This window comes from Lolium rigidum, chromosome 5 (assembly GCF_022539505.1).
Source record: "Lolium rigidum isolate FL_2022 chromosome 5, APGP_CSIRO_Lrig_0.1, whole genome shotgun sequence".
Taxonomy (NCBI): domain Eukaryota; kingdom Viridiplantae; phylum Streptophyta; class Magnoliopsida; order Poales; family Poaceae; genus Lolium; species Lolium rigidum.
The window spans coordinates 37747375-37760193 of NC_061512.1; the positions used below are offsets into that span (position 1 = coordinate 37747375).

General features: G+C 44.9%; 1 pseudogene; it reads right to left on the minus strand.

The window, feature by feature from the left end:
* LOC124655867 overlaps nucleotides 1-12324 on the minus strand; it is a 33123-nt pseudogene extending 20799 nt beyond the window's left edge.
* Nucleotides 12325-12819: the final 495 nt, after the last annotated feature.

The following is a 12819-nucleotide window of genomic DNA, read 5'->3' on the forward strand; positions in this document are numbered from 1 at the left end:
AAAGTGCCATGCAAAATGTCTAACATGATCTGCGTGATTTGCTGATTCCAACGGTATATGGTTTGTCGAAAATCGACGTGTAGAACTCAAGATATGGATTTTACAAAACTAGACCTTACAGTTCTAATGGTGTACGAAAAGTTGCCGAACAAGTTGCTCGGATGGAAAAACTTCCTACATGAAAGTTGTATAAAATATAATTACAAACTTAACGAAAGAACCACTATTCTAAACGGAGATTTAGATCTAAGGATATAAAATTACGAAGTTACGTACGAAAATAAATTTATTACCGGACGAGAGATGCGTCGAGTCGCGGCGTTTTCCAAATAGGGTTGCGGATATTGGGTCGCGAGTGGAGGCCGCGAAACAGCTACGTCTCGGGACCGGACAGAACATAGTTGGAGCAGCGCTACGCGCGAGAAGGATTGGGAAAGGGCGCTGCGCGCGTGTATGCCTAGTACAATGTAATGCCTAGGGGCTGCACCTTGGGCTGGGGGCGAGCTCGGGTTGGCCGGGTGGCGTGGGAGGGTGGGCCGGGGCGAGCTGGGCGGGTGCTGGCCTCGCGCGTACTGCGCGCTGGCCTGGGCCGGCCGGCCTGGCTCACACGTCTCTTTTTTTTCTTTTTTTTACTTGAAAAAGAAAATACATTTTGGAGGGTTAAAAATTATCAGAAAAAAAACAAATAAGATATCGTTGGATTCGTCATGAAAAATACTCTAATATGAGATCAAATTTGGGATAAAAATATAAACTTTATAAAACCAAAATTTGATATACATGTCTATGTGGCTATAGTGCCCTTTTAGGGTTTAAATTGTTTTCTCAAATAAAATATTTTATAAATTTCAAAACCTCCTAACAAAATAGAGTATTGTTGGCAATTCTTTTGTAACTAAGATTTATGAAAACTCCATTTTGGAAAATAATTTAAAATAACTTCAAAAAGTTTTAATTCTCTGTAAATTTTCAATCAAGTTCAAACAATCAAGCATCAAATTTATTTTTATTTTACATTCCCAAATTTCGAAAATTTCGGGATGTGACAGCTAGTAGCAGGGATGGTGGAGGCAGGGCTAAAAACGAACGTAGACGGTGGCATCGATAATACAGGTGATTGGGAAGGTAGGCAGGAAAGCAAAGGAAACATCACAGAGGGTCACGAAAAAGGTGTAAAAAACGCTCGAGAAGTAGCAGCAACATCGGAGAAGGCGAACAAGGGTCGCGAACACTGCGAGAAGGGTGTTGTTGCACGGTTGAAATAAAACCACGCGTTAGTTGCGTCTCCAGCATCTGTATTTCTCGGTTTAGGGTATGGGTATAGACTTCACAAACATGAGAGGTGGGGGAGGTTTTATTAAGTTGTCTAAATTATTTTGGGGACTACATGTACCAATGCTGCAAGAGAAGATTGCTAAAACTGCAGTTTTTAATGGAATCGAGCAAATAAAGTGGAGATCTTGGAGATGCTCTAAGCTATATTCCTACATCTTAGGTTCCAAAATACTTGACATGCTTGTGAAATAAAAACTTACACCTTTTTCATATGAATTACAGAACCAGGTCTTCATTTTTTTAGACAGTAAATGTACAATTGAGTTTATCGTGAATTGAGCAATGCCACGTTGCTCGAAACAGGCATACCCCCGCTTTATCGATAAAACCGAAGAACTGAACCGATACAGTAATCAGAATACCCTTTTACAAAACAAATCAAAGATAAATGGAAAAGAATATGGCTCGCCGGAGGTTCACTACGACGCCCCCAAGAGGTATACCCACAATAGCACCCCCACGAGGGTTAAGACACCCGTAGGCATCAGTGCTATTGGAAGTGATGAAATTTTACCCAAAACAACCTTCACACCATGCCGGGTATTTTGGCCCATACACTGTTTCAGAGCCAGACTTTCAGGTTTCCAGGGGAGGTGTTTTGTGGTACCCTCAAATAAATTGTGGCCGTCCATTTTAGTCAATCTAATTTTTTTAAGGGAAATTAGTCAATCTAATGGTGCATAATCCTTTATACTGCTGCTAGAAAGAGCACAAGTAGAAATCCTACTGCTGCCCTCGCGATGGCACATTCCCACAGGTTGAGTAGAGAGGGCCGGCCCAATAGAGCCCATCGTATCCGTTTGTAGTCTAAAAAATAAATCTAACCCTAGGTTTGCAAGTCTTCCCCATTTACCCGCGACGCCACCTACGACTCTGCCGCCGGTGAGCTCCAGGACGCCAGCGCGGCCTTGTCTCTGGCAGGCGAGCACGATGTTCGGTGCCGAGGCGAGACGATCTGCAGGGATCAGTCGGGCCATGCACCAGTACAACCCTCCGCCACCGGTGCCACTGCCAGGGCAGCAGCAGCGCCAGAACTTGGGGCGTCCCTTGCCGCGGCCATTGGTTGTGGGCGGCGGGCCGGTGCTGGGCGCGCTTTACCACGACCACAGCGTGGCCACCATGTCCGGAGACCGGATGGAAGCGCCCTGACGTGGGCGGCACAGGGGAGAAGACGGTGGAGCGGCGGAAGATGCGGATGATGAAGAACCGGTAATCGGCGGCGAGGTGGCGCGCGAGCAAGCAGGTGGTGTCCTCGTTCTCGACTCCAAATCTCTGGACTTTGCACCGCTAGTTCAAAATTTTAACCTCTACTGAAGCCTCTCCTTCCTCATCTTCAGACATCCAGTAGAGCTCCTTTCATTTTCAGAACGTTGCGTGTATGTCATCAGAAGGTGCTGATTTTTCCCTCTAGTTGTACTGATATATGAACTAGTAACGGAGCTAATGGATTAATGCTAGGAAGGATAAGAGCCGCTACTGATACGAATGATGGATGCGATACTAATGGATGATTTAGTTTGTCAAGGCAAAGAGCTAGAAATAGGAAGGATATGGATATCTTTTGGTTTCTTAGGATGCTAGCTAGTGCTTTGCACGTCAGGTTGTTTCAGATTACAGACACAATAAGCTACTTTGCTCCAGAAAACCAAAACTGATCCCGGGTGCATATGCACCCGGTATGTATAAAACATATTTCAAAAACATAAAAAGTTTAGGAAAAAAATTTAGCATGTAGAGGGACATGTTCTATGTGTGCACGTAAAGTTTCACATAAAACCGACAATTTTTATACCCTGTGTAAAAAAGACAAATAATGCCTCGAGAAATAGACTATTTTAGCACTAAAAATTTGTCTTTTTTGCACAGGGTACAAAACATCTTGATTTTTACTGAGACAACTTTGTGAGCATGTAACATGTCAAGGTATACATGCGGCAATTTTATTTATATTTTTTGACATTTGTAAATATATTTAATATGTATTTCAAATAAAGGGTGCATATGCACCCGGGTGCAGAAACACCCTGTCCGCTCCAGAAAACCAAAACTGATCCCGGGTGCATATGAAAGGATGTTAGCTAGTGCTTTGCTCGTTGAGTGATCGAAGTCTTCGGGTCAACTATTCATGTCGCCAGTACCATTAGAGTGGAAGTCATTGTATAATACTAGCAAATGTGCCCGTGCGTTGCACCGGGTAACACAATGAGCAACTGTCGGACAATTAAGAACCGTCATTGAGAGTTGCCGTCGCATTATTGAGACTTGGAAAACTCCTAGAAGGTTTTCCTGAAGGTGGTGCAGTTGTTACTGCTGAGATAAACATGTCATCCCTAATTGAGAACGAGTAATGCTACACATACAGAATTATTTTACGGAAAAGTTATACAGACTCAACCAACACAGGCAGAAATCCAAGGTCAGCTCCGGTTTTTCAGGGGAGGATCAAATTCCAACCAACGAATGCAACCCACGTTGGCCCGTATGGTTTCCGTAACCCAATCTCTCCGTAAGTCAGGGATTACCGATTGAGAACCTACTATGTCGAAGATCTAAAAAACTTTATAGATACTGTTGATTTTTATTGAATGATTATTTAGATCATATAGAATGAAAATATTTTGAATAAAAATAGGAGAAGACCTTCCACTTATTTGAAAGCAGTTTTAAAACATACAGAAATGAAATAAAATAATGTTTTAAATAAAAAAGGAGAAGAGCTCCCACCCGGCCAGGCCCAGCCGGAGCTGCCTCATCTGGCCCACGGTGGCCCAACAACCCGGAGCAAACCCTGGACACAATCTTGCAGCCACCCCCCTGCCGCTCGGTCCTCGCCCACCAAACGATTGAGGACGAGCTCCTCCGCCGCCCCTCTCTCGCTCGCCTCACTTCCGAGCTCCACGCGCCGGCGTTCCTCGAGCTACCGGCCTCGCGAAGCCACCCTACCCTCGTCCGGCCGCCCCGCGCACCATGCGCCGCCCCGAGCGCGTTGCCTTCGCGCCTCCCTCCGATCGCGTACATCCGTTCCCCTTCACGCGCGTCCCCTCCCGTGAGGGAGCTGCGCTGCACTCCATCGCCAACCTCTGCCCCTACCTGCGCTCGTCGTCCTCGACGCCCGGGGACTGCGCGTCCGCGCCAGCCCTCTTTTCCCAAATTCTTTCCTTTTATTCTCCGATTTCCCAAATTCTTTTCTGATCCCGCAGAGCTCCTTTTCAATTCCTTTCTTTAATTTGCTTCCGATTGATGCTGCTTGTAGCAGCTTGCTGTAACCCAAAAACTTGTGTATATAAACTGGTCAGATTCGCTATAGAAAATCGATGTGGGACTAATGACGCAAAAAAAATACCCGTACCTGAATGTGTTGGGCTGCAACGGTAGGAAGTGATCGGCCCAGCGATCGGTGGACGAACACGACACAACGCGGAAACTCCCCGAACGGCTGAAAAAACGGTTCCTCGTCCGGTGGCATCTGTTCCTATCCCCTGCTGGATCTGGTAGAACTGACGGTGTGTCTGCAGGTTGAGGCGGATCCACAGCTAGATTTGGCAATAGGAGAAATGCCATCACGGATGATTCATTGGAGCGTTCGAGTCGCAGCAAGCCCCGTACGACCCAGCCCAACACGCAGCAGCACCACATCCCCTCCGCCATTGGCGCCACCCGCATCGTGCAGGGGGCAGAAATTCCCAAATCGCGTCATCTCTTCCGGCCGTAATCCTACTCCGCCGCAGACTGCCTAACCTCGCCAGGCGACCCGGCCCCCTCCACCCCGTCGCTCGATTCCCCATCAACGCCTCACGTGCATGTCCTCCGCCTCTCGCGCGCGACCAGGGGCGACAGCTCCCGCGCCTGTTTCCTCCCTAGCAGTAAAACCAAAACAAATCTAGCACAGCCGACGGCAGCAACGGTCGTGCCTGGGTTAGTGGGATGAAGCCAGCGGCTCGGCTGGAGGTTGAAGGAAGCTGTCCTCCTCCAGAGAGGGAGGCGAGAACGGCGTGCTAGCGGAAAAAGGCAGGGGCCAGAGGTAGGAGGGACTTGTCAATCGGATCAGCCTCCCCTGTTGTCTCGTCGAGCGGAAGCTCCTCCACGCGCGTTCTAGAATGCACGGTGGGTTCTTTCGGGATGGGGAAAAAATTAGGATGAACCGGTATGTAATGGCACTGAGTTATATGCGGTTTGGTGGGAGGGCAAAACGGTCCAAAAAAAACGTTGACGAAAATTTTGGCAGAAACCTTAGCTCCTTTATTATTAGGTATAGATTTTCTGACGTAAAAACTGAATTGTTTGATATAGCGTCCTTTAACAAAAAAAATCTATTTCTGTCACTCAATTTAGAAAGTTAGGACCCCAAAAAAGACAATGATCCTAGTAGTTAAATTTTGTATAAACTATTTTTGATAGGCATAATTTTATATTAACAATAATTTGGGGTTATGGTCCATGCTTTCCTTAGAATTAAGATATTTTATGCCATGTAGTATTATGGTCAACTACATGTATTCATATTTTGGCTTTCAGATGGTCCACGTTTTGAGAGTGTTTAGTGCGGTACAGCTGGGTTCATGCACCAGAGTTGGATTTATGTTACTGCCAACCTTACTTTAGTAGTAGCATAGGCAACATTTCAGTATTTTGTTTAATCTTGCCGAAAATTTGAATTGAATGTTATATTATGTTCTCAGATCAGTGGAATGAGAGTAGCAGTCGGTGGTGACAATGTGATTCACAAGGCTGAAGATGTTGTCAGTGCTTGCCAGGGGTCTCACCCTGGGCGAAGACGTTGTTGGCAAGGAGAGGTAGCCTCCATCGACAAGAAGATTGGGCTAAGCGAGAAGTTCACCATGACACCTCTGTGGTGAACGAGAAGGTCAAGGAGATGGAACAGAAGTTCCAGGTGTACGACAAGACCAAGTCTGTGGAGCAGACGTTGAGCTGCGCCTGCCTCGACCAGTCCCATCTGCAGCGTAGGATAGTATAGAACAAATTCAGGAACTGAAATGGATATCTTCATTCAGGGTATTTTGTGCCACAACAGTCAAAACACGCATTGCCCTTGAAAAATTTCATTGTTTTATGATTTGGCAATTTAAGTCGTGTGCTCCAGCTTTGAACTTCCTTTTTTTAAGTTCAAGTTTTCAGTACTACACGTTGTGCTCAAAAAGCCAGTATTGCTTTCTACGCTGGAAAAAGATTAGGATAGCATCCTATGCCTTTTTAACGCGTGAAGTGGTTATTGTTTATATACTATAAGTGCTCACTTTTTGTGAAATCGGCCGCTGCATTTTTTTTTTTGAATGTATTCATCAGTGGCCTTGTTATTTATGCAAGCATTAGAGCTTTGACGTCCATTATAGTGCGCTATGCTTCCTAGGAATATGAATGAACACTAGTGGAAAACAGGGCTTTTATGGCGGGTCGTAAGGGCCTTTTGTCGCGGGCGGTCAGCCGCGACAACAAAGGCGCGATAAAAGGTAGACCTTTTGTCGCGGGTCGCTTACCACCCGCGACATATAGTCCACCACGTGGCAGGCTTGGGGCGCGCAGGGGACAGACCCTTTTGTCGCGGGCGGTATTACCACCCGCGACAAAAGGCCCTCTACGTGGCGCGCGTACAACGCTGCTGCTTTAGGGTTTGAGGGGTGCAGCACCCCCCCTCCCCCGCCACCGACCGCCTGTTATTTCATTTTTTTCATTCGAAAATAAAAGTTGCATATATTTGTACGCTACTAGAAGTGGTACACGTTCATTCATTATATATACTAGCAGAAATGGGCGTGGCGGCACGCCGCGCCGACCTGTCATACTGTCATGTCGATTGTTGTAAGTAATACACTCGTAGTGTCATATCGATTGTTGTGAGACGTCTTTGGCAAACCTGATCTAGGTTGCCTGATTGCATCTAGATAAGCAACTGAAAAGATGTGTCCAGTACCCTAGATAATGCAATGCATGCAGGACTGAACAACCTGATGGTCACGTAAGGATGAAGTTCCACTAATTCTTTGAATTTTAAGAACACATGAAACATATTTTCAAAACTCAAAAATCTAACATAAATCTTGAGCTTTTATGCAGAAAGGTAATGCGGCCTACCTAGGTGAACATACCAAAGTCCCCAGAGAACTATATATATAGCTGACTACTGGAAGCTCAAATAGGTTCAAACTGCATTGTTCATTTAGCAAGTCAATAGCAGGTAATTATGTAGAAAGAACAGAAGTGCAACTTCTATGACTTCAGATCGCTTAAGTTCAAGCAATTTTTCCCAGCATATATAGCAGACACATGTAAAATCCCCTGGAAAACTAACCCTAGGATTAACCTTTTCAGTACCGAGTCTTTTCATGGAGGCCAACAAACCATGATAAAAAACACAATTCTTCCTTTCATTCAAATCTAAATACTACTATACATGACTAAGAACATCAAATAATTTCTAGATAGTTTGTATGTTAGCGAGAAATAAAAAATATAAAGAACTGAAAATGACAGTCAAGAGCACTCTTTACTGCCCTCTGAACACATATGATTTGCACAGATTTAAGTTCAATCTTTATGCAAAAAGCTCTCTAAAATCACACTATTACGAAAAGATATATAAGAAGACTATGCTATGACAGATATTGAAAGGTTGCCTACTAAACACATACATATGATGGCGCATACCGTTTGGCAGTACAATTATTAAACAAAATGGATATCATGACACATAGATATTGGCAATTCTCTGTTTGTCTCATGATAGGTAATGCACATGTATATGTATGAGCAATATCTGCACCCAAAAACATTTAAGGTTAATATTTAAATGGAACTAATTAAGCCATAATATAATCAGAACCATTTGAGGTCATCCATGCTAGGTGTGTTGCCTCGGATGATCTCCCTGATCTCACACCCGCAATAAAGACTATGCATATATGTAGTTCCTTGAGAAAGCAATGATGTGAAAAAATGGCGAGATAACGTCCTCTTGAATTAAGCTTTAGCAATAACAGATCACCAACAGACATTGCGACTTCGCAAAGAACAAAAGTATTATAATTTTATACATAACTATTAAGAGTTTCTTTGAATTCAGAAATTCGGGGGTAAAAAAGATATTTCATAGAAATTTTGGTGATCTCATCTCTAAAGCAAAATGCCCTTTAATGAGATGATTACTGGCAATTGTTACAGGGATATGTTCTGCTATAAATTTTGGGGATATCATCTCTAAATCAAAGGGTCCTCCATATTCGTCGCAGGGATCTGTAGCTAGAAATGAATCGGAGAAGGAGAAGGCTCAGCTGTGGGCACTGACATGCTCTTCGTCCTCGCCAGGACATGCTACAGTTTCTGGGCCTACCAGCAGGGAAAGGCGCTGCCGTGGTGCTCACCCTGGACATTCATCCTTGGACGATGGGACATATGGACAGATCATATTTTTGTAACATCTACATATCTGAATCGTAAAAGGAGACTCATTATGCTAAAACCATGACATAAAAGAGAAACTCCAACCAAAACAAAAGCTCACTTCCAAGAAAAAACTGAAATCACAGTAACTGTTGCATCAACCCTACTCCTCTATTGGCAACATTATTATAAGCAAATATATATTAATTTTGAAAGTTAACTTGTGGAGCAACCAAAAATTACGTACCATCAGAGAACATTGAAATTAGGAAGTACATCATTCTGGTAGATGTGAGGAGAATAAGTTATTACTGTTAATATTCTAACTAATTTTTATTCTTTAAAATTGATTGTGCCGTAATTAGCGTTGAGATGGAATAACAAAATACCTACCTTGATTGATGTACAATCCAAATATGGCAGCTAACTCTTCCAGCAGATGTCTTACCATAATAACAGACATAATGTCAAACCAAGCACCATGGACCTTTAAATAAAAGCACAATCATCAATTGGTTAACCTCATGGAAAAGATCAATTTTTAAAATAAGGTTACCTTAGCTCGTCTGATATATATGAACTCCCAGGGCACTATAAGCATCAACACGGGGATGAGTTTTTTTTTTCAACGCAGTTACAGTCAACACCAATCTTCTTGCATTGCCACTGAAAAGAATATTATGAATATATAAGATCATACCATAAAATCAGAGCTTTGGTGTAATGACTAATATAGATATGGACCATGGTAGCACACTGTCATTCGCTGGACATGCAGAGTACTACATTGGGCTTGTCCTCTTAACCTTCAGACCAAAGACAGACTAATTTAGGAACCATAATACATTAACACCATTTTGTTTTCTGCAGAATTATGAGATTACTTTATATTAAGGAAAGACATATATTGACATATATTTTACTTATTATCCATACAAACATGGTCTATGTACATGAACACCATATCATTATTACCCAGTGCTCCTTGGGAGATTGTCACACCAGTCATAAACAACCAACTCCTCCATGATTCTACTACATAATATTATACCTTCAACGCACATGGAAATGACATAAAAGGTATTATAGACTAATGACAATGGGATTAAAAAATATTTAAGCTTTTCTAGCACATAGATAACTAATACTGCTAAGCTATAATTCGAGCATAGTTTCAATGGGCAAAGAAGATCGATTAAAATATAAGTGTTCATAGGTAGACCTTTTATTTTCAAATGCACTGCCTGGGAGACAACACAACCGAACTGAACCGTAGGTATGTGAATTGCAAGTCTCTCTTATGTATCCATTCTCTAAAAGAAATAGATAGATAACAGGGCATGTAGGGACATGAACATCTGGTGCTGATCAAAGAACAACAGGAATGCTCTAGTACTTTAGGTTGACATGCACACGAAATGTGCATATTTTCTTGAACAGACCTACATATATCCGAGAGAGATACAAAGTAGGTATCAGGCTCGGCAAGCAAAAAAAAGCTGCCAATAAATAATTGGGCTGCCACATTGAAGAACTTGGGTGAGATGTAGCACTCAGCTAGATGAACTATATGGCTTGTAAATGCGACAGTGCACTGTCATATTCATGCCTTGTAGTTCTCGCATGGAGATATTCAGATTTATCAACAAAGACGGTATATTTGCTCAAGAACAACCATGTAGATGTGTACTGTGGCAGTAAACCTCCTCACATTTCATCTTCATCAGCAGAAAAACATGTGGTATGGCATGGAGAACAATATCTCTTTTAACACCATCGTGATGCTTTTCCATGAGCTTCCGCGTCTGACAGTTGGCAGCAGCCGTGTCAGCAGGTCCATAACAATCATACTGTTATCAGCACTGAAAATGCATAAATTCTTGGTTCCATCGTATGCCCTTCATTTATCTTGTTAAAAAAAATACTACAGGCATCTCAATTTCTAACTTATAAATTTTGTGAAGAAGCAAAAAAAATCTTTTGGAAGCGTACTCTGTTATCCAAATATCCCATTCCACAGTAAGAAAATTAAATTCCACAATAAACACTAATAGGTACTTCTCTTTCAAAAACTAAAACTGAAATCTGCATAGTGAACTTGAGAAAGGGGCCTCTGGTGAGACATTTGTGCATTATTCTTTTCAATGTTGGAGAATCGTGACCACATCAAGGCTTGTGAATAGTGGCATTATTAGATGGGTCTCGACTTGTGGAGGAGATGAATACTAAGAATTGTCTGAACATCAATTCGTATGCACATTGGGTGGCCTAATATGTAAATTCAGAGCACACCGATTTACTAAATCAACACTCTGTCAACCTACGACAAAACCATATTTAGTCTCTGTCGGTCTTGCTCTGTAGAATATACAACAACAACTAATTCAGTATCATGATTGTATACTGCTGGAGCTCACTGTACAAATGGGGAAAAACATGATGCATCAAAGAGCTTAATTCTAAATTTTAACCAAATGGCACACCCATGATTGGCACTGATTTCTAGTGGTAATTATAATGCAGTATCATCAAGGCAACTTAGACATAATAAAGGCCTGATCCTGATCAACAAAAACAGAAGCTAAGGGTTCAATATAGCTTAGTACATACCTGATCCAGCGACAGTAATGGCCTGGCGGTACTTCTTGTCCTGAACGTCCCCGGCAGCGAAGACCCCCTTGACACTGTTGTGCGTGGAGCCCGGCTTGGTGGCCACGTAGCCCTCGGAGTCGAGCTCGAGCTGTGGACCGAGAAACTTGGTCGCTGGCTCGTGCCCGATGGCGAAGAAGAGACCTGCCACCTGGAAGTTGGACACCTCGCCGCTGACCAGGTTCTTCACCTTGACGTCCGCCAAGGGGCCACCGTCCGAGCCGCCGTAGGCCTCGACGACCTCGGAGTACCAGACGACCTGGATTTTGGGGTTGGAGAGAGCGTGGGCCTGCATGATCTTGGAGGCGTGGAAGGCGTCGCGGCAGTGGATGATGTAGACGCGCGAGCCGTACTTGGTGAGAAAGTTGGCCTCCTCCATGGCTGAGTCCCCGCCGCCGACGACGGCGATGAGCTTGTTCCGGAAGATGGGCGCGGCGCCGTCGCCCACGGCGCAGGCGGAGATCCCTCGGTTCCAGAATGCGTCGGAGCCGGCGAAATGGAGGCGGCGCGCGACAGCGCCCGTGGCGATGACGACGGAGTCGGCATGGACGACGGTGTCGTCATAGGAGACGCGGAAGGGGCGGGCGGAGAAGTCGACGGAGGTGATGGTCTTGGAGAAGAAGTTGGTCCCAGCGCTCACAGACTGGGCACGGCAGCGGTCCATGAGGTCGATGCAGAGGATGCCATCGGGGAAGCCCGGGAAGTTCTTGACATCGGTGGCGGTGGTGAGCTGGCCTCCCGCGGCGATGTCGTTGGCGAAACAGCCCTCGAAGAGCACGGACCTGAGCTCGGTGCCATGTGCACGGTTGGCCCGCTGCCGATGATGCAGACGCGCGTGCGTAGCGTGCCCGCTGTGGCCTCCTCCATCCCGTTGGCGGCGGCGGCGGTGGCGGCGAAGGGGCCAGACCTCCGGAGCAGCGCGGCAAGCTTGGAGCAGAGGCGCATCAAGGCCGGCTGAAGGGGCGACGGCGGCGGCAGCCGAGGATTTGGGTGTAATGGGGAGAGGCACCACCGGCCGGCGGCGGAAACGGAGCAGGGAGCATCTGCCCACGGGCAAGTCGCCCACCACGGCGACGGCGACCAGCAGGAGGAACCTCCCCACCAGTCGGTTCTCCATCGATTGCAGCAGGAGCACGGGGATAATTGGGGAGGCAATGGACTGAGAGAGAGAAGAGGAATTTGCTTCGGCGTTGTGAGGATGAATAAAGAGAGAGAGGGGAAATCTGGAGTTCTCGAGAGAGACCACCTGTGAAGATAACATGCAAAGTTGTGGTGCTACGTGTAGGCAATAAATCTGCCGACAACAACTGGAACAATGCAGAGGCTGGTATAATGCCAAAGCCACACAGCGTGAACATCAAAAGAAGCTGAACTCAGAAGCGGCATATCAACGGAACGACACACGCGTTAGTAATAAATACATTGAATCCATGGTTCCCA